The 27,054-nt window shown below is 44.8% G+C and overlaps 1 long non-coding RNA gene across 2 annotated transcripts in view; it reads right to left on the bottom strand.

Moving 5' to 3' along the window:
* LOC116664891 overlaps positions 1-23,238 on the bottom strand; it is a 28,811-nt gene extending 5,573 nt beyond the window's left edge. For both annotated transcript variants that reach the window (XR_004321399.1, XR_004321398.1), the window contains exons 1-2: positions 22,734-23,238; positions 2,887-3,020 (exon numbers count right to left, since the gene is read on the bottom strand). This is a non-coding gene — a long non-coding RNA (uncharacterized LOC116664891). The remainder of the gene's footprint in view (positions 1-2,886; positions 3,021-22,733) is intronic.
* Between the last annotated feature and the right edge of the window lie 3,816 nt (positions 23,239-27,054).

Here is a 27,054-nt window from a genome sequence, read left to right on the forward strand (position 1 = left end):
GCACCAGTATCCAGCTAACGTTTAATTATATTGTTTTTCATTTGTGGGGTTATTTTTCGGGGGGGGCTGTCTTCTATTTATGGCCAAAGATATAGCTGTACTATATACAGTCATACATCCCCAAGCCCACAGGGTGCTCCAAAGTGGCAGTAAACCATGAAGGTACTTGAGAAAGGCTGCAGAATAAAGACCAGTGTTTTACAGGCAGTGGTTCTCAACCTTGGCAGCACGTGGGAACCCCAGGGTCACTTGTCCGAATCCCAGTGCCCAGGCCCCTCCCCAGACCAATTCCATCAGAAACTCAGGAGTGGGACCTAAGTAGGGGTATTGTGCATAGCTTGAGAACTAGTGCTTTAAACTAATCTTAGATCTGAGTGTAGATGAGACTGAACATTTTCTCCACACCAGAGTGACAGGATCAGCACCTGGAACATGAATACATATTTTAATGGCCATGGTCAGCCACAGTCTTAAAATGTCAGTCCAAAGAATTATAAAATTTTAAAGCTGGAGGGGATCTGAGAGCATCAAGTCTAAATCCTCATTTTATTCTTGAGGCCTAGAGAGGCTAAGAAACTTGCTAGGAATCACCCCCTAAGAGCCCATGGCAGGGCTCCTTCCCCAACATCCTGCTGCCTCTCTGGTGGCTGTAACTGCCTCAGTTGCAAACTGACCCGGAAGAAATGACAATCTTTTTGAGGAATAAGCTAAAGACACAAAATTTGGAGGCTTCCAGAAAGTGGAGGGGAAAGATGTTGTAGGGAGCCCAAGAGACACCACAGACGTTCCTTTAAGCATGTTCCATATTGGAAAGTGCTAGATTAGAGAAACTGAAATGAGTTTCATCACTGCAGGACTTCTCAGGGCCTTTAATTTACTAACATGCAGAGGGAATCTCCAGAAGGAGACAGGACAGGCAGCGTTGGTGTGCTGTTTTATGTGGCAGATTTCACAGGACTAGCCTCTCTTGGGAAAGTACTAGGTGGACAGTTTCCTAAAGTTCTGGCCCACTCTCCATCCCTCTTACCCCGCTTTATTTTTCTTAATAGCCTTCATCATTTATAGATTTGTTTATTGACTGTCTCTTCCTCACTAAGACATAAGCTCCTTGAGGGGAGGGAGTCGGATCCCACTGCTGTATCCCAAGCACCTCCAACAGTGCCTAGGTCTTCATAAATATTTATGAAAGGGGCTGAGTGGATAGTCTCTTAACACATAGGTAACCATGAGTAGTTACCTAGCGTACTCCTCCTGGTCATGACTATCCGTCTCTTACTGCAATGTTAGGCAGGGTTGTTGGGGAGTCTGTATGCTGCAGGGAGTTTCAAAGAGCCAAGTGGCCCTGGTGGCACATGGGCTAATGGCCAGGCTCTGGCACTAATGAACTCTGTGGCCTTGGGTAAATCAATTGACTTCTCTGGGCCCCATTTTCCTCATACAGTAAAATGAGTGGACAGGGTTAGACAATCTCCAAATGTCCTTCTCAGGTATTGTATGACAGTGTTCCAGTGAAAATAACTGATGTAACTGGGGATTTGCCTATTTCTCCTTGGAGTTCTATCAGCTTTTCCTTCATATAGTTTGAAGCTGTTATCAGGCCCATAAATATTTAAGATTGTTAATTCCCCATGATAAGTTAATCATTTTATTTTTATGAAATGACCTTCCTTGTCCTTGGTAACATTCTCTGCCCTGAAATCCACTTTGTCTAGTGTTGATATATCCCCCCCAGCTTTTTTTTAAAAATTAGTGTTCCCATGGTACATCCTTTATCATTCTACTTTTAACCTATTTGTGCTTTTTTTTTTAAAATTTAAAGTGAGTTTCCTGTAGACAGCATATAGTTGGTTCTTGCTTTTTTAAATCCAATCTCTCTGTCTCTGTCTTCAAGTTGAAGCATTCAGATCATTTAAATTTAATGTGATTATTGATAACGTCAGGTTTAAATTGACCATCTTGCTGTTTTTCTGTGTTCCATCATTCCCTTTTCCCTTTTTTCTCTTTTTCTGCTTACTTTTGGATTGATTAATTTTTTGTAACAGCTTTTTTGATATATAATTCATATCCCATATACCTCACGCATCTGAAGTGTAAAATTCAGTGATTTCTAGTATAAACACAGAATTGTACAACCATCATCATCCATTAGAGAACATTCTCATTACCCCCCGAAAAGGAACCTCATACTTTTAGCTATCACCCCCAAATCCTCCCATTTTTACCCTCCCTCCAGCCCTAAGCAATTATGAATCTACTTTCTGCCTCAATAGATATAGTTATTCTGGACATTTTATATAAGTGAAATCATGTAATATGGGCCTCTTGTAACTGGCTTCTTTCACTGAGCATAATGTTTTCAAGGTTCATCCATGCTGTAGCATGTATCCGTAATTCATTCCTTTTCATCATTGAATTTCACTGTATGGATGTTTATCTCGTCATCAATTGGTGGACATTTTATGAAAAATGCTGCCGTGAAATTCATGTTTTTCATTTCTCCTGGGTATGTTCCTCGGGGTGGACTTACTGGGTCATATGGTAACTCTATGTTTAACTTTTTGAGCTGCTGCCCGACTGTTGCAAAGAAATTGCCCCATTTTACATTCCCACTAGTGTGGTATGAGAGTTCTAATTTCTCCACATTCTCTTCAACATTTATCAATATCTACTTTTTTTTCTCTATAGCCATCCTAGTAGATATAAAGCAGTATCTCTCAGGTGTTGGTTTGCATTTGATTCCATTTTATCTCCTTTGGGCTTATTAGCTGTACATCTTTGTGTTGTTATTTTAATGGCTGTTTTAGAATTTCTAGTACACATCTTTGACTTATCGCTGTCTTCCTTCATGTGATAGTATACCTCTTCATGCTTATTCAAGAAACTTACAAAAGTGTGCTTCCATTTCTCCACCTCCGACTTTTGTGCTATTGCTGTCGTGTCTCTGGTTAGAATAGATGCTCTCTTCCTTGTAGGGTAATGGTGCTCTGTGACCCAGAGGGAATAGGACTTGTCGTGGGAAACTACAGGAGGGAAAGCAAATGGGTTAATTTTTTAGGCTTTTGCATTGTTCCTAGAGGGCAGGCCTGGTCCAGCTGTCTGTATCACCAGGGAGAACCTGGATTCAAATCAAGAGGGGTCTGGATTCAAATGCAGGGAAGTGGAGAGGAGGTCTCAGAGTGGGAGAAATCCTCCAGAATCCCCAAAGCACCTTCAACAGACTCCTGATTCTCCTGAGGATCTTCCTGGCTGCATTCTTCAGGATCCACGTTGCTGGGTTCATGAGTAAAAAGTTCATCAGCTAAAGTGATTACGCATGAATCAGGGTAGGGCAACAGAGAGTTATGGCTTAGAAACAGAGAGACTTGGGCTCAAGTATCAGCTTAACCATTTAAAGATACATATCCCAGGGACAAGATCTAAAAATCTCATGAGCCTCAGTTACTTCACCCATAAAATGGGAATAAAAATTCTTACCTCCTAATATTGATAAAAGGATTAAATGAGGTGATGCAGGAAAAAGCAGCCATCATGTGATGTAGCAAACACTCCATGAGTATTTTTATCCCTTCTGTAGGACTCATTATTTACTAGCCAATTGTATTTTTACACTTTTCATATTTCACAGGAATTCATATTTCAGGGACTACACTGAGTTTGAGAACCTTTTTCCTCCTTATACTCTTAAAAGTCTAGTGAGTGCAAATATTTTTATGAGATTGTCACCAACTCCCTACTTTTCAAAGTGCAGAACTGCCATTCATTGGGATGAGCAATGCCAGGCACCCTGCATGCCTCATTGCCAAAGATAATCATCAACCCCTTAAGGATGGGCAGGGTTTCACAACCTTGGCACTATTGACATTTGAAGCCAGCTCATTCTTGGTTATGTGGGGCGGTCCTGCACATGGTAGGGTGGTTCCCAGCATCCCTAGCCTCAACCCATGATATGCCAACAGCATTCCTCAGTTGTGACAATCAAAAATATCTGCAGACACTGCCATGTATCTCCTGGGGGGTGAAATCTTCCCCAGGTGGGGACCACTGCAATGGGGTTGGTGTCATTCCTATGTACCTGTGAAGGAGCCACAGATCAGAGTGGTCAGGAGCTCTGCTCAGAGTCACACAGCTACCAAGTGGTGGAGGCAGGATTCAAAACAGAATCCAGCTCGCTCCTAAGCCCCATATCACAGTGACTCGAGAATGCACTCTTGTCTACAAATATGGCCTCCAATACTTTTGACAGCCTTGGCTTTAAACTCTGCCTTTTGTGCTGGAAGTGCCTAGAATCTGGACTCTCTGCTCTAAAAACCAAGAATAGGCCTCCAAAAGGAGCAATTAGATAGTCATTGTTCACAGACAATGGGCTCAGAGGAATGAGTGGGCACACTGCATGCAGCTGGCAACCAAACATGCTTTTTCTTGACACAAAGCATGTTACAGTTTGAATCACGTCCCCCAACAGATACATTGGAGTCCTGCTCCCTGGTACCTGTGAATGTGACCTTATTTGGAAACAGGGCCGTTGCCAATATAATCAAGTTAAGATGAAGTCATTTGGGGATGAGCCCCAAATCCAACATGACTGGGGTCCTTATTATAAGAAGAGGAAAGTTTGGACACAGGCACAGAGGAAAGAAGCATGTGAAACTGGAGGCAGAGCTGGGAGGGATGCTGCCACAGGCTAAAAGACATCAGGGCTACCAGAGCTGGGCGAGCCAGTGAAGGATCCTCCCCTAGAAGCTTGGTAGGCACGTGGCACTGTCGAAACCTTGCTTTCAGACTTCCAACCTGCAGAGAATAAATTTCTATTGTTTTAGTTCAGCCCATTTGTGGTACTTTGTTACAGCTACCAGGGGAAAGCCCTCCAGGGGAGCCCTCCCCAGCTCTGGGAGCCCCAAACACCCCATACTTTGGTTTGACAGTGCTTCTTGTTCCCCCATCAGTTATAATATCTGGTTATTAATCAAAGTCATCAAAGCTATTTAACTCTCCTACAATAAACCCACAAGTTAGACTGTGCCTCCTGCTAATTACACGGTGGAGATAGTGATCTGACAACGAACTGACAACTCAGGGGACTTCCTAGGTGACAGCTGCCCACTCAGATGCCTCCACATGGCATTTCCACAGCAGCAGCCTGGTGTGTCAGCGCCTTATCTTTCTTGGTAATAGGAGGGACCATACATCCCGAGATAAGGAGGAACGACTTCACAGAATGACTCGGTGGCCTTGGTTACCTGCAGGTCATGGGTAAACAGACAGAGGAGAATGAACTTCAGACAACCATGAGATGCATATGCATAGGAAGTGACCAAAGTAACCAAGACCGTTTAAAAGCTAAAATCCAAAGCAGTTTGTTCTGGGCACGTAAATAGGTAGCAGCAAATAGACTCATATTTAGTCCAGAATTCCTGAGGCTAAATCAGACCTTAGACGTCACGTGCGTCCCAAACAGGTCTCTCATCTTTCCCTGCCCAAGCCCCATGGGATGTTCCAAGTTTAAAGGATTGTATGGACAAGTGAATTTGGGAAGTGTTCTGTATTTTAATATCTGGAAAGTTTAGAAGGCCCATTAGCATAGTAAAGACTTTGAGAAATTCTGCTGGAAAGACACTGTTCAACTCCTTTTGGGAACGCAGTGGAACCCGCTTTGGACTACTGATTAAGTTTATTTAACCTGTTCACTTTGCAGAATTTGAGGCTGAGGCCCAGAGAAATTAGATGCTTTTTCAGAGGTCGCACAGAAAGTGACCTTAGGTGACTCAACTGGGATCTTCAGATTCCGAATCCATTGCTCTTTCTGTGTTTTCATCTTCCCATTAACTAGTTTATTAATAAACATTTGAGTGCTACCATGTGGGATGTGGGAACACAAAAATGAATAAGGCAGGCCTTGCCTCGTGTGTAATTTACTATTTCAGGAGTGCATGAGCAACAGAGTAACAAATAATGGAGAGGTTATGGGAACAGGGAAGGGAGGGAGAGAAAGGCTGACTTTGGGATGCTTCAGTGATGAACACAGAACAAGTCAGTCTGGAGGTTTCAGTTTCTGTCACTGCTGTCCTCGTAAGTTTCATCGTCTGGACCCACCATCCCTGCCTCCCACAGCCTTTAACGGGGAGACGGGTGGCCAGAGCCCTGCCAACTGGGCTGCCAGGGAGGCTGCCTGCCAACCTGGCAGAGCTGATTGGGTCGGGGTACAGCCTACAGCCTGCTAAAAACTTACAATGTGCCCGTTCCACCCACACGGGACGACCAATCTGATTTCTTCAAAATGTGAACTGGGGGCTACAGAGAAGAGGCAGTGAGCAGGGAAGTCGAGGAGGAAAGCTCATCTAAGGAGCGTAGTTCGGGAGTGCCCTGCAGGGTCACAGGGAAGCCAGGGAAGTGAGGGAGCGGGCTGCCAGCAAGAGCAGAAGCTGCGAGGTGTGAGTGGGTGGGGAGCGGGTACTCAGCGGAGAAGGGGAGATGAGGGTGGATCCCAGTCCACAGACTCAGATCCACAGCTGCCCTGGCTCTGGGCTCTGGATCCGGGGAGGCCTGACTCCCTCCCACCTCCGGCCACTGCATTTCCCGAGGCCTTGCTTCCCTTGGTGCCCCCACCCACCCTCCCTGAGCCAGCCTGAAAGGCGCTCGAGTCTTGGCTCCTAAAAGTGCCTCACTCCCTTTTTAAACTGTGGTAAAATACACATAACATAAAATTTACCATTTGAAGTGTACGGTTCAGAATTTAGGGACATCCAAAATGCTCTGCAACCATCACCACTATTCATGTCCAGAACTCTTTTTTATCTTTCAAAACTGAAACTCTGTACCCATTAAATAATAACTCCCCATTCCCTCTCCTCCTCCTAGCTCCTGGCTCCTGACTCTCTGCCTGAAGGAATTTGACTACTCTAGGTACCTCGTAGAAGAGGACTTGTCCTTTTATAACTGACATTTCATTTAGCATAATTTCTTCAAGTTTCATCCATGTTGTACCATGTGTCAGAACTTCCTGTTTAAGGCTGAATAAAGTTCCGTTGTATGTACATATCCCACTTTGCTTATCCATTCATCCATTGATGGACACTCGAGTTGCTTCCCCTTTTTGGCTATTTGAATAATGTTGCTGTGAACATGGGTGTACAAATATCTCTTTAAGTCCCTGTTTTCAGTTCTTTTGAGTGTCAAGACGCCTGCCAGGGTAGCATAAGAAACAGGGGCTGCCTAGGGCTGAGATGGTGCACATCCCACTGAGGTCTGATACGGTGGGGTGACGAGGGAGTCCTTCTTTGGGACTTTACCCTGGCACATAACTTGTGTGCTCAGCAGCGCAGGAAGACTCTCTCCAGGCAGAGACAGAGGATCAGTCTGAAGCACAATTTCCAGGCACTCCCGATTTCCCCTCCTGTCACAGGCTTTCTAGAATGTAAGTTCCATGGGGGTAGTGATTGCCCCATTCTGTTCACTCATCCATTTCTAGCTCCTGCTAAGTGCCTGGCACAAAAGACAGGTTCCTATATTATTCTTTCTGTCCTCCCCATAAACTTCCACCCCATAGTCTTGTTTTTTTTTTATCGACCGAAATCCGTAGTTTACATTGGGGTTTACTCTTGGTGTTGTACTATGGGTTTGGACAAATGTATACTGACACACATTCACCATTATAGTGTCACAGGGAGTCATTTTGCTGCTCTAAATATCCTCTGTGCTGAGTATTTATCCCTCCCTCCCCCCGACCCCTGGAAACCACTGGTCTTTCTACCATCACATAGTTTTGTCTTTTCCACAAGGTCATACAGTTAGAATCACACAGTATATAGCCTTTCAGATTGGCATATTGTTAATATGCATTTGAGGTTCCTCCATGCCTTTTCATGGCTTGATAGCTCATTTCTTTTTGGTGTTGAATAATATTCCATTATCTGGATGTACCACGGTTTATTTATCCATTCACCTATGGAAGAACACCTTGGTTGCTTCCAAGTTTCGGCATTTGTGAATAAAGCTGCTATAAGCATTTGCGTGCCGTATTTGTAGGGACGTAAGTTTTTGACATCTTTGAATAAATACCAAGGAAAGTGACTGCTGGACATGTGGTCAGTGTGTTTACTTTTTCAAGAAACTACCAAACTGTCTTCCAAAGTAGCTGTACCATTTTGCATCCCCACCAGCAATGAATGAGAATTCCTGATGCTCCACATCCTCACCAGCATTTGGTGTTGTCTGGTGTTTTGAATTTTGGTCAATCTAACAGTTGTGCAGTGGTATCTTACTGTTGTTTTAATTTGCAATTTCATAATGACATACAATGCTGAACATCTTTTCATATGTCCACTTGCCATCTGTATATATTCTCTGGTGAATTATCTGTTTAAGCTTTTGCTCATTTTCCAACTGAATTGTTTATTTTCTTATTGTTTTAAGAGTTCTCTGTAAATTATGGATTAAAGTCCTTTATCAGGTATGTCTTTTGCAAACAGTTTCCCCCAAGTCAAGGCTGTGGCTTGTTCTCATTGTCTTGACCTCCTTAGTTTTAAAACAGGCATGAAGCCAACAGAAAGCTCCCTTGTATGTGGGGGATCTTATCTAGCGGTGCGTATTACAATCACCTAACAAGGATTTTGAAAACTTTTCTAGGTTTGGATCCTACCTCTGAGATTCCTGTTCTATCGATTTGAAGTAAGACCCAGAAATCTGTACCTTTAAAAAGCGCTCCTGGTGATCATGATGGACTGCTCCAATAGGAACCATGACACTAAAGGACAGAATTTCAGACACCCTAAGAGATGGGAGGATGGTCCCATCAGGACATCTTGCAGAGTGCTGCCTACGCGGCCTCCCTACATGCCCTGTCACACAGCTCCATCTGAATCCAGGTGAGACCCAGACCCCTGTAATTCACTGCTCACTGGACATCTCCACCTGCCATCTCAAACTCACTTCTCCCAAGCTAAACCCATGATTATCCCCACCCCTACCTGGAAACCAGCTCCACATCTGATCTTTTGGCCTTGGAAGATGGCAGTTCCAATCTTCCAGCTGCTCAATTCAAAACCTTGACTTCTCTCTCTCAGACACATTAATCTATCAGCAATGCCTAGCGGCCAGGCCTTTAAAATAAAACCAGGATCTGACGACTTTACCCCTCTGCTGCCACCACTAAAGCAGGTCTCCCTGCTTCTGCCCTTGCCCCTTCTAGTCTGTTCTGCACCCTCACCCTAAGCCAGACTCAACCATAGAAACGGAGGTCAGATGACGTCCTCCTCTGCACACTGCCTTCCACTGGCTCCCGTCTCCCTCCCAGGAGAAGCCAAAGTCCTTACAAGGGCACCTAAGGTGCCTCGCAGCCCGTGTTGTCCTTACATCACCCTGTGGCTCTCTTACCTCCTCTGCTTTTCTCCTTCTTGGTCCTTCCAGCCACACGGGTGCTTTGAAGTTTCTGGAACTTGCCAGACCTACTCCACCCCAGGGCCTTTGCTTTGTGGTTCACTCCTCCTGGGTTGCTTTTCCCCCCTGAGAGCCCTGCAGGCTTCACAAGATGTCCTGTCTAAAATTTCAAGCCTCCCACCTGCTTTGCCAGAGCTGCTATCTTTATTTTTCTCCAGAGGACTTAGCTTTGGTTGATTACCTGCTGGCTTCTTTCTTTCTGTCCCGCTCCTCCTACTAGGTGCCTGAGCTGTCGGGCCAGGCTGACAGTCTCCTCTGTCCTCTGCAGAGCCCAGGAGCCTAGAACAGGACCTGGCGATGGCGGGTCTCATCCTCCGCACCCCTGTCTTCATCACATCCTCTCAGTCTCCCACGTCCTGAGTCCTCTTTCTTTTTAATCTCTCCCACCTCCGTCTCCCCCATTTGGTCTCCACTTCCTGAAACTATTCCTGAAAGCCAGGGCCCTCCTCCCATCTAATGCATCTTCACAGCTGCCAAAGGCTTCTTTCTAAAAGCCAGGTCTGTGGCAATCTTTCCACGACACCCCCTAACTTTCAGAACAGGGTTCAAACTCCCTGGCTTCAAACCCAAGGTCTCTGCAGATGGGGTCCTGCCTGCTTATGCAGCCTCATCTGGCCCCTGCCCACGTCCACGTACCTTCAACTCTGCAGGCTGTCTTCTCTGTCCTGCCTTTGCACATGCTGTTCCTTCTGCCTGGCAATGCCACCCTTGCTCCCTGAACCCCAGCCTCTCCTACCCTACATCCAGCAAGCCCCTACTTAGCCTTCAAATTCCAGCTGATGGAACCACCTTCAGAAAGCCTTCTAAGAACCCTGGTCATATCGGCAGCCCCTTCCAGGGATCCCCTAACCCCCAAGTGTACATCTTTATTATTTTTTTGTATTGATGTATAGTCAGTTACAGTGTGTCGGTTTCTGGTGTGTAGCAGAGATCGTCATTCTAAGTGAAGGAAGCCCAGTGCGCTTCTGCAGCCCCGCTCTGAACAGCGGTTGGATATTTGTGTGTCTGTTTCCATCATTAGTCCATCCAAGTTCTCTGCGTGCCTGGTTCCTCACCCTGGGCCTGGCACTGAATAGGGGCTCTGTATATGTTTCCTGGATGGATATGTCTCCAGAAATGTGAAAATGCGGCCCCAATCTGTGATAATGGTTCAAATGTCCATGGCATTTTTGCCAGCTAATGAGCTCAGTATTTAATAGTGCCAAGAATTGTTCCAGAATGCATCATTGCAAGTGTACCTGAAAACTAGGACAGAGGAGATAGCTGACCTGTCAGGGGTACCTGTGTAGCTCAGACTGGACTGGCTAAACCGTTTCCCCATATTTTTACTGTTCCTGTGTACGTGAGTATATATAGGTAAATATATAAAATGTAATATACACATGTATATTGTTATATAAAATGCTATATACACATGTATCTGTATGTGATTAAAGATCCTGGAAATATTCTCTGGGGATGGCTGGCTGGCTGGCTACTTTGATTATAGCCTCTGACATCTGGCTAAGCCTCCTGCATTCAGGCCGGTGAAGGGATAAACTATCAAAACTAATAGTCACTTTTTCCAAAGTCCCAGAACTGAAGTCACACTAAACACCTAGATATGTTTCTAATCAATAGGAGCTTGCTTCAAAATTTCTTTCATGTTAATTTTAGTCTACTTTATCCTGCAATCATAGAAGCCCCCTGACTAATATTCTCATAAAGAAATTCTGATATTTTAAAGGCAGTAATTACATCTATCACATTAGCTATTTTTAACTTATCCCAAATTGTCCATGTGATGCAGACTAATGGTTTAATTTAACATCTCTGAGTGTGTTCATTCATTCATTTTCATTTAGAGGCTCTGTGGGTCATTTGGCAAATAAATGGTCACTGGGTGTCTACTTGGTTGGGAAAACATGTGATGTCCAAGTAAACATATAAATGAAATGTTCAAATGATACGTGCTGTGAGCAAAATAATATGTGCCAATGGATAGAGTGCTGGGACGAGGGGGCTGCTGCAAGTCAGATGGACAGAGCACCTTTCTGCAGAGATGACCTTTGAAGGGGAACCTGACGATGAGGTGAGCCAGCCACGTGGAATCGGAGGGGAGGAGGCGAGAGCAGAGCAGTGTGGACACACTGTGGAACACGATCCTTGCCACACTGGAGGAGTCAGGCCTGATCTCCCCTCCATCCCCATCTCCTGCAGCCTGGCCAGGTGCCTTCCACTCCCCTACTCGTCCTCTGCCCTGCGGTCCTTTGTTGACACACCGGTCTCCGTGTCACCCGAGACAGCTTCTTGGGCCGGCCCGGAGATGGCCCACCCTTTCACCCTTGTATCTATTCACAATGTTTGGCAAAAAGGTGGAGCTCAATCTATGCTTGTGGCATTGTTGAACAACAATGACTGGACCACAAAGTAGGTAATGGCCAGTTATATGATAGAGGTTCCCAGAGGTGAGATGGAAAAATGAACTCCTGGAACCAGAAGAAACGTGTCTTTTAATTTGGGGATGATCTATAAATGATTCTCAGGAAAAAAAAACACATGCAGTAACTATTAAGAAGGATTTATGTTGTAAAACCATGAAGGGAAAAAGTGGGAGTGATTTGGAGCACTGCTGAAAATGGAATTTTATGTCTTTGCTGTTAATTTCATCAGCCACAGTTCTGGAAACCATTACTAGCCGCAGCTGGAAGGGCTCTGTGTGCTGGGTTGGGCGCCTTCTCCACCTCTGAGAACGGCCAGAGCCCATGATAATGCTCCTGTTGGCAGGCAGGCTGGAACTGCTGGGGTGTGACTCAGCCTGGTGTGCCCGCAGGTACAGCCAGCGTCCAAGGACCAGACACATCCCCTAATGGGTCTGCGAACCCTGACCAGTTGTGTGTTTTGCCTCTGATGACCCCGGCTCCTAAAGAAAAGACCAGAAATAGAATTCAGTAACTTCTGATCTAAAATCTCACAAATTGGCTCATATAGGGAGTCATTTTCGTGTCAATAGCAAATTCCTCTTATGGCATTTCTAGAAGGTTGAGCCCCAGGGGTGTGAGTCAGACCTGCTATTAAAAACTTTTTGTTTAAAGTACTGACAGGTAACATTTATGGAGTGGTGACTGTGGGCCAGGTGCTGGGCCAAGTGCCTTATCTTAGGTTAATTCTCACAGTAAACTTATGAGGCAGGCATTAATACTAACCTGATCTTCCAGAACAAGCAAAATGAAACTCAGAGAGGTTACAAAGCTGGCCAAGGTCTCTCAGCGATGGGGGAGCATTTGTCCTCTGGCCAAGAAGTCGATATCTCAAAAGCAAGGGTCTGTTCTGTTATCAGGGTTTGGGCTGTTCTAATCGCATCTGCAACAACGGCACATGTTTACACGGCAGTAATATTAACCCAGAGAGCTCATGGCTGAAATTGAGACACTGGTTTGAATCCTATGATGGAAGTTTCCAGATTTTGTGCTTTAGAAATAAAATCAACCATGTCTGTAATTGAGTACCTGCTGTGATCACAATTACAACAGCTACCATGGAGCACCTATTAGGTGGCAGAAATGGGATTCAAATCCAGGCAATCCAGTACTTTAAAATAAATTACCAGATAAATATTTAAGAACATTTATAGTTTTAATTTTTAATATTAATGGATTAAAATCCAGGGAAGTGCTTTAGGGTCTTTAATGCTTTTTAATGGTATCAGCGAGTCCTGGGACCAGAAGATTTGAGAACGGCTGTGCTAGGAAGGATCACCTCCCTGATGTGGTCAGGTCCTGTGCCCACCCTGCAGCCTGGCCTTCTTCCTGCTGTGGATTTGGTGAAAAGAAGAACTTGCCTCTGCTAAGCCTCGTCTCACCCCATCCTAAGTCTGGCATCCTCAGCAGCAGTTCCTTCTGGGGCGTCTTGGCTCCACGTGGCAGCGAGGCCCAGAGGGACCTGGCTCTGCTGGGTGGACCGCAGGTGTCCTTTTCCAACGGGGGCTGAGCAACATGCTCTGTTCTTACCAAACCCTTTCCTCCCAGTGCCTCCTCCTCTGAACATCATATCACAGCCTTGAATTTATGAGACTTGCTCCAATGATGAGGCCACTATCTCTTTTTAAGATCTCTCTGTGGAAGGCGGTATGTGGAAATTAGCAAGTTCACTGTCACTGGACAGTTTCCAACTGAGGCAAGACCAGAACTCTTTGAGGGGTTGTGGAGGAAATTCAGCAACAAAAAAGACATCTGCATTCTCTGGGATCCCTCCCATGTAAAAGCTGAACGCTCCCAAAGGCAAGGGCCATCACTGTTGGTGAAACCAACCAGCTGGTGCTGCTTTTAGCCCCGGAGCATTCTAGGAAGCGGTGTTCACCAAGGGGGTTGCAGTAAGCCCAATTCCTGAAGCTTCTGTAGGTGGCCTTCTTGTCTGTTGGAATATTGCAGAAACCATGACCTAAAACAGCCAGAAGTTAAGCCCAAGCCTTTTTTAAGCAGAGCCAGGTGCGCAGAAGGAGCACGAAACTATGAGACAAGGGAAAGCAGATGACGGTGGAGTCTTCTCTGTGCTCTAACTCCTTATTACTATTCATGAGGTCCCGTGTTTACAGGATACGTGCAGCGTACACTATATTTCTGCCTACATCAGGTTACTAAGAACTTTATGATGGGCAAGTGGAGGCTACTTTGTGCTAAATGACTTGCCCAGTGGCAGAGCGAGTTTCCAGCAGAGCCTAAATTTGAACGATGCTCTCTTGGCTATGCACTCTGTCCACTACACTGAAACTAGCTCTGATACCTGCGGGGGTGGGGGTGGGGGTGGGGGTGCAGCTCCTTGTGAACCCACTGAGCAGCCCCAGCGTTGGAACGGATGTTCTTTTGGCCTTGGCCCAGAAAGGAAACCTCCTAGACCCCCCAGGTCTCAGATTCTGGCCATCCCATAATGATCCAGCAACCTCCTGACAGCAGACCCTGTGACATCATTGGAAGGCCAAATCCTGGGCAGGAGGAACCAGCAAGGGACATCGAGACTCCACTCGCAGGCAAAGAGAAGAGAGAGAGAGAAATAAAGAGATCACATTGCTGGGCCCTGTGTATTGACGGGCACTGTCCTAGACATTTTAACGGTAAACTTTTGATTCAAGTCAAACATACATGCAGAAAAGTGTACAGATCATAAGCATGGAGCTTAGTGAATTTTCACAAAGGCAACACGCCCCTGTAAGAAGCAGAAAATTGCCAGCACCCCCAGAAGGCTCCCTGATGCCCCCTTCTAAGCACCACCCCAGAGGTACCGCTACGCTGACCTCCAGCAGCGTTCACCGCGTTGAGGGTTTTGAAGTTTAAACATATGGACACACAGTGTGTTCTTTCTGGTATTGGGCCTCATTGTCTCTCAACACTGGTGGTAAGATTCATCCTGGGTGCAGTTTGTCCATTCTTGTTGCTATAGAGCAAGTACTCTGCCGTATGAATGTGTGATGACTCATTTACATTCTCTGTTGGTGGATTTTTGAGTGGTTTCCAGTACCTAACTGTTGAGGATAGTGCTGTGAATATGTAGACATTCTTATATGTGTCTTTTGGTATTTATGTGCACTCATTTCTCTTAGGTTTGTAACTGAAAGTACAATTGCTATTATATGACTTACATCTGTTTAGCTTTATAAGAAACTAACAAACAGTTTCCCGACATGGATGTACTGATTTCCACCCCCAGCTGCCGTGTGTGGGTGTTCCGGCTTCTCCATATCCTTCCCAACACCTGGTATGCCTGCACCAGGCACTTTGGATGTGCCATTTTGCGGCAGTCTGGGAGGCAGTGAGCAGTGTGGACCCTGCAGTCAGACAACCTGGGTTCATATCCTGGCTCCCACCCTTTTACCAGCTGTGTGACTTTGGCTGACTTCCCTAACCACTCTGTGCCTCAGTGTTCTCATCTGTTAAATGGGAGTAATAACCATGGTCTCATCCTTTCAGGGTTGTTATACATTTGTCACAATGCTTGTCACATAGTTATCATGGCACAGGTGTTGGTTGTCACAGTTATTCCAAGTGGACACCAGGAGGTCTTCATAGTGGTCTTTAGGGGGTCCCTAGGAAGCCCATACCCCTCAAACTCCTTCATTGCCCATAGCCAGGGTCCCCATGGATAGGGTGCCAAGTAGTGCGTGTATCTGTGCTAGATGCCTGCGAGGGGGAGTCCTGTACCTGAGGAAGGAGCCAATGACGCATCAACTGAATGTGGGAAAGAACAGGGACAGGCGTGGGGAGGGACAGGGAGGCAGAGGGTGGGGAGGGGGTCGGTCTTTTCTCTCAAAGCGTTTCCCGAAGAAGAAGGGGCTTAAAAAGATTCTACAGCTTATCCTGACGGTTGCCTTTTGGCCTCTCTTCTCAGACTTTCGCAGCTCCTTCCTGGTACACACAGTTCCCTCGCTGCTTTGGAAGAGCTGGTGATTACTGAGAAGGCAGAAAGACGGGGAAGCGTCGAAAATGTTCAGAACAGTGTGAAAAAATTGAATTGCAAGGAGCTCTGTTCTGATGGGCCACACTTTCAAAGTCAATGAAAGTCTAATCAATATTTCTTTGTATTTCTTCTTTAGAAATAGTTGTTTCCTACCCTCATTTAGTTTTGTCTTATAATTTTTGCCAGGATAGAAGCTCTTCCATTTTTAGACCAAGCACTGCTATGAATCATGCTACATTAAAAATGAAAGTTTGTGCTCATGGCAGCTAACGGTGCTAGGAAATAGAAACACAATCCTCTATTAAAACCGCATGAGACCAGTGCCCCTGAAGAAAGCTTTTTAAAGAAAACTAGTCCTGCCATTTTTTGGGGCCAAAATACACACCAAAGTTTCCCTTCTTGGAGTCACAACCCACTGAAATAGAAGTGGCTTCTATGGAAAGTACATGGCATGACAAGAATCACCGAGTCCAGGGCAGGGAGACCTGAGCAAAGCCCTTAGACCCTCTAGGATGAGCCGCCACTTCCTCATCTGTGACGGGGTGGATTTGACCAGCAGCTCTCAAATGACTGTTTCCACCGCCACCATTTGGAGATTATAAAAGCAACTTGGCCAGTGGCGAACACCAGCCTAATTTTCTCTCAATACTCTTTCTTGGCCCGTTTCCCCCAGAATCCAGAATCAGAATACCCCACCATGTCACCCGCCTTTCCCCCTTGTTGTTCTACCAATGGAGAGATTTTGACTCCTAAAATGCTAAGTGGCAGATCCCAGCAGGACAATGACAGAGGCCTTGGCCCCACCCCCCCCACCCCCAGATCCATCCCTAAAAAGCTCCAAAAAGCAGATATCTTTTCTCTTGAGACTCTTTTCAACCCTACAACTCAAATTCCTTGGTGGAAAACACTGCTTTTCAAAAATTTAATAATAAAATAAAATCTAGTTTAGAGACTAGTCCGTCTACACCTCTTATTTCCAAGAGAGAAACCGGACACCCAGGTGAGTAAAGCAGTTTCCCCAAGGTCACAAACAATTAGTGACAGAGCCAGAACTCAACCTCAGGTTTTCCTGTCAACACAGTGGTGTTTTTACTAGTCAGGGAGGGGAAAAGGATGAATACTTCTGAGGATCTGTTACGTGCCACGAATCTCGAATGAGCTGGGAAGACTGAGAGATATCCTTGACCCATTTTACAGATGAGGAAACTGAGGCTCAGAATAACTTCCACAAATTATTGTTGGTGGTAGAAGAATGCAAAACTTTCCGATGTCCAAAACCTTGCTTTCCCACCTCCAATACCTACCTCCATGTGATCACTTTAAAGTCAAAAGAAGAATTTTCCTCCAGAACTTTTCTTAGTAAGAAAACTTAAACATTTTTTTTAAATGGATCTTGGGCTGGAAGGGCAGATCTCAAGGGGGCCCAAATGTGAGGTAACCCATTTAGTGTTAGATAAGACAGATAATTTGTTGTTTGGGGAGCAGGAGGGTGGAACCAGAGAGCTGACAAAGGCCACATGTGGGCCTCAGCGCAACCCTGGAAACTTCAACGTGTCTCTACAACTCACGAAGTGCTTGAGTGTGGGGAGATTTCTTGATGGAAAATGGTGAAGGATGAACAGAACCGAGGTAGTTCATGTGGGAGTGCAGGACTAAGGAGGGAACCCCAGAGAAATCACAGGGTGGGCACAGCTCCCGCACAGCCAGGGCATTTATTAGGTTTCAGGCCGAATTTTCCAAAGAGTGACTACAGGGGCTGGGCAACCACCTGATATCCGATACCCCTGGTCTGAGGCTGGTGACCCAATGAAAACTGTCACCTAGGCCAACTGCCACCTCAAACCTTGATTCTTTGGTGGGGGGACCTTGTCTCTTGCTTAGTGAGTTACAGGCTCATCACAGGGGATCTCACAGACCCCCACGAACACAAACACACACACACACACACACACAGCATCAAGCACACTCCCAAGGGGCACATCCTCTGAATTTCTTTGCCAGCAGTAGAGCTTTGCAGGATGTCACATGTGTATTACCCCCAGATTTTGTTTAAAGCAACAGCTCACAAATGAGTATTTATTGGCGCAACTATGTAAAATGCAGACATGTGTGTGTCTGGTGACTGCAGAGGAGGGAATCATTGTCCGGTGGGACAGGAGACCCCATGACAAATTGCAATCTGACAGCTACACAGCAGCCTGCCTGGAGCAGAATGAGAGTGTGCGAGTGCGGGGGCTGATTGTGCTTGGGGGTGTTGGGGGGTGTCGGGGGCGACGGGAACGCAGGCCAAGGAATCATGTACCAGGAGCAGCAGCAGGAGGGCAGGATCATCCAGCTGGGAAAACTGAGACTTCGGTGTAAGTATGGATGTAATTTGGGGGGCAGAATCAATCAGAAAAACAGAAGGACAACCAACCCCACTCAGAGAAAGACATAATCGTTTCTCAAGATAATTGGCAAGAGGGCTGCTCTTTCCCGCATCAACATCGTTTTTATCAGTGTTGTTTTAACTTATCCTGACTGTTAATGGCTTACAGTCACCCACTCCCCTCGGCAGCTTCCTGGCAACCTAAGATCTCTGATCTAATTTTGTCCCTGAGGAATTTGGATTTAGAAGAAAATGTGCAGAAGCCTCACTTGGTTGGAGGCTGGAGGGAAACCGTCACTCCAGGCCCCATGTGAGCACACGGGTAGGAGAGATGCTGGGGGAGGACTTCTGGCGGGCGAGACGCACAGACGGCTGCCGTGTGTCTGAGTGACAGCATTTTCTGCCACTGCCCGACAACTGTATTTACCCAGCTCTGGGGAGGGTGACACAAGTCTCTGGAATGTGTATCTTATTTTTTGTCCTGCCTGCGTTCATGGCCATAAAACGAGGTCTCTCCCTTCAGAGCAGGAAGGACTAATTAGTCTAGTTGATCTGGGCAGGAATTCAGACTGCATTTTCCTGGGGCTGACACCCATGAGGCCGTAAAAGGGTGTGTCCCAGGAAGCCTTGATGGGAGCCTGCAGTTCTGTGCCCCAGTGTGTGAATGGGTCTGTGCAGAGAGGTGTGTTCCCAGCGGTACCCAGGGTACTCAGGGACAGGTACGACCGCGACGCTATGACTCAGGCCTAGGGGTGGGTGGAAGAGGAGACAGCACATATTAATATAAAAATCAGCCCTCCCTCCTGGATCAGCAGGATGCCAGCCTTTGCCACTCCCTGCTGATGCCAGTCTGTCCTGATGCTTGGAGATTTCTCCCCAGTGATCTATTGTCAACGCAGATTGACCTACAGGTTCAATGCAATACCAGTCAAAATCCCAGCAGACTTTAACATGACTGCTCTGTGAAAGACGCTGATAACATTAAGACAAGCCACAGACCGGGAGAAACTGTTTGCAAAAGACATCTGCTAGAAGACTGTTATCAAAAATATGCAAAGAACACTTAAAATCCAACAATACAAAAGCAAACAATCCACTTAGAAAATGGGCAGAAGACCTGAATAGACACCTCACCAAAGACGATATGCAATGGCAAATAAGCATACAAAAAGATGCTGAACCAAATATACAAATTAAAAAGACCATGAAATACACGAACTACCTATAGGCCAAAATCTAAAACACCAAGTGCTAATAGAAATGCAATTTGGAAGACAGTTTGGTAGTTTCTTACAGAACTAAACACACTCTTATCATGTGAGCAAGCAATTGTGCTCCTTGAAATTTATCCAAAGGAGCTGAAAACATAATCCACACAAAAAAACTGCATATGGATGTTTTGGGTAGCTTTATCATAATTGCCAAAACTTGGAAGCAACCAAGATGTCCTTCTGCAGGTGAACTGATAAATAAACTGGGGTACATCCAGACACTGGAATATAATTCAGTGCTAAAAAAAAAAGCTATCAAGCCATGAAAAGACATACAGGAAACTTAAACACATACTACTAAGTGAAAGATGCCAGTCTGAAAAGGTTACATACTGTGTGATTTCAACTCTGTGACATTATGGAAGAGACAAAACTGTGGAGACAGTAAAAAGATCAGCTGTTGACAGGGCTGTGTTGGGGGGGGGAGGATGAATAATCAGAGCACAGAGTTTTTAGGGCAGTGAAACTACCCTTTATGACACTAGAATGATGAGTGTGTTATTATACATTTGTCCAAACCCATAGAATATACAATACCAAGAGCGAAGTATTGTAATATAAACTATGGCCTTTGGGTGATGACAATGTGTCAATGTAGGGCCATCATTTGTAACTGCTGTACCACTCTGATTGGGGTGGAGATGGTGGGGGAGGCTGTGCCTGTGTGGCAGCAGTGGATGTATGGGACTCTCTGTACCTTCCACCAAATTTTTCTATGGACCTGAAATTGCTCTTAAAAATGTCTATGAAGTACTCAAAGAAAGAAGGTAGAATTCTTGCTTTTTTGACCTACAGATGCAACCATTATATTTAAAGATACCCAAATGGACATAGGGAGTTTTCTTGTTTACAGACGGGAGAAATCTGCTCCAAAGAAACTGGGCAAAACTGTAAATAAGAAATGAAAACATGATGAAAGCTGTCATCCCCTTGGCTTTACAGATTTCGCGTCTTATCATGTAATTTATTATGTCCAATGATGGTCTCTGCTTACTTGGGTTTGGAGTACAGAACTGTAACATTTACCTAGTTATTTTGCATCTGTTCAAAGTACTGGCTATTACTATAAAATTCTTTGGAAGTTTTCCCACTGACTGGAAGCAGATTATTTTTTGTACTATTAAAATTAGTTTATTATATGAAAAAATACTATATGAGACATACAGTATCTTGAAGCCACTTAAGTTGGGGCATCATTTTGAGACCAACCACTGAGAGTGTAAAAGAAATTAATTAGTTTAGGTGTAAACATTATGGGCTCTTTAACAGCCATAAATTATTATAGCTTTTTGAACTAGAAATGAATAGCCTCTGAAGCATCCTACAGATTGTAATTTTGAATAAGGTAAATATAGATCACTACAATCCATATGAACAAAAAGCTCTTTGGGTTCCCTCCACTTTGTTGTGTGAGTAAAGGGTTCTTGAGTCCAAAAAGCAAAAAAGCTACTTGGGATTCTCCCTAGCTGTGACAGGTCCATTCCTTGCTATGACCTCCCATGGAGCCACTGTTACAGAATTCTAGGCACCCAGCGAAGACCCTGGCTGGGGTTTTGGTCCTTCTAGCTTGGGAGGCTGGCTTTCGGTCACCTGAGGGATGTTCACCAACATTAACTTTTTTTCCTTCTTGAATTTTTGTCTATAAAAGAAAACTACTCGCAATACTTCTGACACCAAATGTGTGGGTTTCCACACCAAGCAGTTCTCCAGTTATCTGTGGACACCAAGTGGATATCCTATAATTATATTCAATTCTGATCTTGCCTGCTCTGTATGAGTGCAGACCCCACAGGTGAAGGGCTCAGTCCCACAAGATTGCTCCCCCACTTCGGATGCCCACCGCAGTTAGTGGGTCCCCAGGTTCTCCCACTGATAGACTTAACTACAAACCGGGGGTTCCCAGGACCCCCACCTCGGGGCCAATTATTTTCTATAATGGCTCACAGAACTCAGAGAAACACTACTTAGTATTACTTATTTATTGTAAAGGCTATTATAACGGGTCAAATTGACAGCTAGAGAAAGACCCACATACAGCAAGACGAGAAGGTTCCCAAGCTCAGGACCGTCTTTCCCCATGGAGTTTGGCACCTGGATATGCTCACCAATCCCAAAGCTCTAACCCCTTGGTTTTATGGAGGTTCTGTTACAGACGCATGATAGGTTAAATCATCCACCATTGGTAATTAATCCCCAGCCCCTTTTCCCTCCCTGGAAGTAGGGAGGTGAGATGGGGCTGAAAGTTCCAACCTACGAATCACATGGTTGGTTACTCTGGCAACCTGCCCCCATCCTAGGGGCCAGCTATCTAGGATGCTACCTAGGCGCTACCTAGAGGCTCTTATCCACCAGTCACCCAATTAAAGGTGGTGAGAGGGGCTTATTATGAATAACAGAAGATGCTCCCTTCACCTCATCACTCAGGAACTTACTAAGCTTTTACAAGCTTTGTGCCAGGAACTGGCGATGAAGACCAAATATACATTTCTTCTTATGTCACAGTTTATTTTGCTTGTTCTTTATCTTTTTCTTCCTCTACTTTTTCTTCTCTTTTCTCATTTTTTCTCTCTTTTTGGGGGAATACTTTTTTTTAATGAAGATACTAGGGATAGGGCCCAGCACCTTGTGCATGCTAAGCTTATGTTCTACTGCTGAGCTCTTACCCTCCCCCATTTTTTCTTATTCTTTCCTATTTTTCTTTTTCTTCTTTTAAATTTAAAAAAATTTTAGTTTTTAGATTTTACTGTTTTAAAGTCTTTTCCCAATTTTGCTTTTTGCTTTATTCTTTTATTTTTATCAGCTTGTGCTTTTTCTTATTTTTCTTTATTTCATTTTTTTTTTCACTTTTCATTTAGTAAGTTAGTATTATTGGCAAGAAGTCCAACATACTGTAGGGCCTCTCAGCCCTCTCTGCTGAGGAAGAGGCCCATAGAGGGAAACACAGACTCCTCAAGGTCATTGGCAAGGACAGTCACACTTATCACAGTGTCTCTGGTGCCAGAACCACGGGTTTTGAAACTGAAAATTGAGAACTACCTTCACTTCTTACCTTCCACCTCCTTTCCCGTCCCCTGAATTACCACCCCCTTTGACTGCCTACAAAGAAGCAGAAGGCCAGTGACCTCTGTCTCTCTGACCAAGGCCCCAGGTGGGAACTCTGCTCTAAGGAGCAGTGGGTGCTGCACGTGGCCTTCAGCCGGAACGACGTGACCCCTGCCCTCTGACATACTCACGTAACACAGACGTCAGCCGGGCCTTCCAACGTCCTGTCCTTGGAGAGGTCATTCCCTGCGTAATTCCCAGCCAAGCTCCAATGTCCATGGGGATTCTTGAAAGTCAGACATTGCACCAGGTTACCTCAGACTGTGATTTCCCGCTTCCCATGAACCCTGGGCCTTCCCCCTATCTTGCATATTTTAGCTGTCCCCGTCTCATTGTCCTGAATCCACCCAGAGAGACTCAGTTCCTTTGTTGCTCCTAAGCAACACTCACCGAAGGCCACTGCATTTCTAATGATAGATTCAGGGTATAAGTGTGGGGGTTACATCAGACAATAGTGACTGCCAGGCATCATTACTGTTAAAGCCTCTGGTACCCCGTCTCCTGGGGCTCAGCCCTAACTGGGGAATGGTCACTGGTTTTCCATTCTGTCAGCTCCAGACTCACCTTCTTGGCCCCCTTCCTCCCCCTCAATCTTCTACCCTCCACCTTGGCTCACCTGCTCTTACATCTCCTCATATGCACTTCCCACCCCCAACTGTCTCATTTTTTAATGCTCTTTAAGATCATTCCTTTCTATTTCACTTTTTATTTTTAGAAAGTTTTCCAACTTCATTGAGGTATAATTGAAGCACACTAAACCACACATATTTAAAGAGTGTAATTCTATCTGTTTTGAAATATATACACACATAAAACCACGACCTTTCTAACATCTCCATCACCTCTTAAAGTTTCCTTGTGTCCTTTTTAATCCTTTCTCCCTCCATCCCACCCCCAAGGAACCGTTGATCTGCTTTCTCTCTATACAGATAAGCTTATATTTTCTAGAGTTTTGTATAAATGGAATCAGACAATATGTTCTTTTCTTTTTTGTCTGGCTTCTTTCATTCAGTATAATGATTTTGAGATTCTTCAATAATGTGTGTATTAATAGTTTACATGTCTTTATTGCTGAGTGGTATTCTATTATATAGATAAACCACAATGTATCCATTCATCTATTGTTGGATTTAGGTTGTTTCTGGATTTTGGCTATAACAAATAAAGCTCCTTTTAAAATTCACATACAAGACTCTGGGTTTTATGCTTTCATTTCTCTCTGGTAAATACCTAGGAATGGAATGGTTGGGTTGTATGGTAAATGTATGCTTAGCTTTCTAAGAAACTGCCAAACTGATGTTCAAAGTGGTTGTACTGTCTCACACTCCCACCAGCGACGTATGAGAGTGTCAATTGCTCACATCCTCATCAACACTTGGTACCATTAGTCTTTTTTAAATTTAACCATCCTGTTGTGGTTTCGTTTGCGTGTTTTAATGCACAGCAGTTTAACTACCCTTTGGCTTCATTTCTCAAAGTGGGAACAATGCTTAGGTTTACAGGGAATAAAGCCAGATTATACCTGTTGTGAAGTGTGTGAAGTTGGTAGTGCCCCCCTTACCCTCCTAAGTGACCTGGTTTGGATAAGACAATTTGTGGTTTCTCTACTTCTAGCCCAACCAGCAGTGCTCCCAGGCTGTCCACCCACAGCCACGAAGGCCCATCTGGAATTTTCCTTCTTTTCTTAAGACAATTTTTTCCTTATCCCAGAAGGATTACAGGAGGGAAGAAACGACATAATGTAGCCACTCAAATAAGTTGAAAACATATCCACAGAAAAACCTGCATACAGATTTTACTCTCAATTGTCAAAAACTTGGATGCAGCCAAAATGTCCTTTAGTAGGTGAGTAAACAAACTGTCTCTCCAAACAATGCAATTTTATTCAGCAAAAAAGAAATGAGGTTTTGAGCCACTGAAAAACAGGGAGGAACCTTAAATGCATACTGCTAAGTGAAAGAAAGCAATCTGAAAAGGTTACACATTGTATGATTTCAATTATATGATACTCTGGAAAAGGCAAAACAATAGAGACAGTAAAAAGATCAGTGATTAACAGGGGTTGGGGGGGAGGGGTGAATAGGAGGAGCAGAATTTTTAGGGCAGTGAAATTATTATACATGATTCCCCAGTGGTAGGTACATGATATGAGGTATTTGTCTAGACCCATGTGACTACAGAACAGAGTGAACCCTATGTTAAACTATGTTGGCCCCTTCCTTAGTCACAATAACTGTTTGTGGGGGATTCACATGTGTTTACAGAAGACCAGTGAGACGCCATACTTAGGAGACCTGGCTGAGCTTTCACGGGACCCTGTGGCCTGGGGCAAGTCGCTGCTGTCCAACTTTCTGTCTGAAATTGAGGTGATATTTAACGGTCCTTTCTGCTCTGACCCCTCAGTAACTCCATGGCTGGGGATCCCACTGTCCTGCACAAAGGCAGGATGGAGGTGGGGTTGTCTTCCCATCAATTGCTCCCACTTCAGGGCTGTGCATCCTGCGCGCTCAAATGGCTTGCTTAATTCAGTTCCCAGAATAAGCCTTTGCCTCGATTCTGAATTACACGACCTAATAAAAACAAAAATAGCTACCCTAGTGAAAGGTCCTCTGCTGACCTTAACTCTGCATAGCATGTGTGATTAGTCACATTTTATGGACTGGGAAAAATGAGGCTTAGAGAAGTTAAGCCACTTGCCCGTGGTCACACAGCAAATATTAGCAGAGCGAGCCTTCAAATCCAGGTTTTCTGATCCTGGGAGCTTTCTACACTCCCCACTGAGAGGACAGTACTTTTAAAGGGTTATGTTCCTTTAATGAAGAGGCTGCCTTAGCAGGGTACCAACAGAGGGGAATGAGCCTAAGAGTTCACGAAATCTCCAATTCCTTGACACATGGGAAAACAGCACGAAGCCTGTGGGGTGAGGTGCAGAGGAATTCCTACTTGCTCAGGGGAATTCGCTGAAGCTTGAAGCAACTCTAAATACAGTTCTTCTGAAACTACTACTAATAGCTAACACTTACTGATCATGTATAGCATTCAAGTGGTGCAGTAAATCTCCTGGAATAGACATTATTCTGCAGAATTCTCACACCCTTAGGGAGGTGGGTACTACTGTTACCCTCACTTTACAGATGAGGTGATGGAGTGGGTCAAGCCTTGCCCACAGCAGCCCCCTAGTAAGTGGGGAGAGGATGTGTGTCAGAATCCCATCACTCCACTGTGTTTGAGTCTCTGTTCAGCCCCATCGCCATCTGATTCATCTTATGTGTTTATTTTCTATGCTCTGCTTCCTATCCTCTCAGACTCTAGTGTATAAGGGTAGGACCTAACCTCCGTTACTCACATCTGCACCCCTGGCTTCTGGACACACAGTAGATGCTCCAGAACTCATTTTTGAAAAAAATGAATGAGAAGCATTGCATTGCTTGCCCTTAGGGTCGGCGCTTATCTCTTGCAATAAGAAAAGGAAGAGTCCAATTCACTGGCGTTCAGGGACAGGTTTCCATGGGAGGCTGAGGATGGATTTGAATGAGTTTCATGGAGGTGAGGGGATGCTTCAGCTCGTTCTCCTTCTGTCTCCACCAGCCCCACCCCAGTTCTTTTTCCAGGTTCCTGTTCTTTTCTCTTTTTAGATGTAACCATTCTGAGTTTTCACATCTATGTAGTAATCACCACAACAGGATACAGAACAGCCCATCACACACAAAACTCCTCGTGCTCCTCCTTTGCAGCCACATAGCCCCCACCCCTAATCCCTGGCCACCACGGACTTATTCCCCATCGCTATAATTTTTCCTTTTGCAGAACATCCTTGCCTTGTACTGAGTCTCAGGGGAAAGCATTCCCTTAGGGTTTATTTCAGAGCCTGTCTAATGGGGGTGGATTCTCTCAGTTGTCCTTCATCTTCATTCCTGAAAAATGTTTTTACCAGATAAGAATTCTAGGCTGACAGCTCTTCTTCCAGCATCTTAAAAAACGTTGCTCCATTTCCTTCTGGCCTTCATGGTTTTAGATGAGAAATCCACAATAGTGCAATTCAGCGTTTCTCTGTAGAGCATAATAAAGCACCACTCTTCTCCGGCTGCTTTTATGACTTTTTTCTTTCTCCTAGTTTTTAGCAGTTTGAGTAAGATGGGCCTGAGCATGGATTCCTTTGGATTTATCTTATCGGAAGTTCACTGGGTTTTTTGAATCTAAAAGGTTATGACTTTCACCAAATCTAAGATGTTTTTACCTACTATTTCTTCAAAGAAAAGCTTTGCACCATACTCATTTCCCTCTCCTTCTGAGACTCTGACAATATGAATGTTAGACTTTTCAGCATTGTTCCACATGACCCCAGGGCTCTGTTCATTGGTATTTTAAATTTTTTTCTCCTTGTTCCGATTGGATAATTCCTAATGTTCTGTCTTCAGTTTCCTCTGATTCCTATTTTGCTATTGATTCTGC

This window comes from Camelus ferus, chromosome 7 (assembly GCF_009834535.1).
Source record: "Camelus ferus isolate YT-003-E chromosome 7, BCGSAC_Cfer_1.0, whole genome shotgun sequence".
Classification (NCBI taxonomy): domain Eukaryota; kingdom Metazoa; phylum Chordata; class Mammalia; order Artiodactyla; family Camelidae; genus Camelus; species Camelus ferus.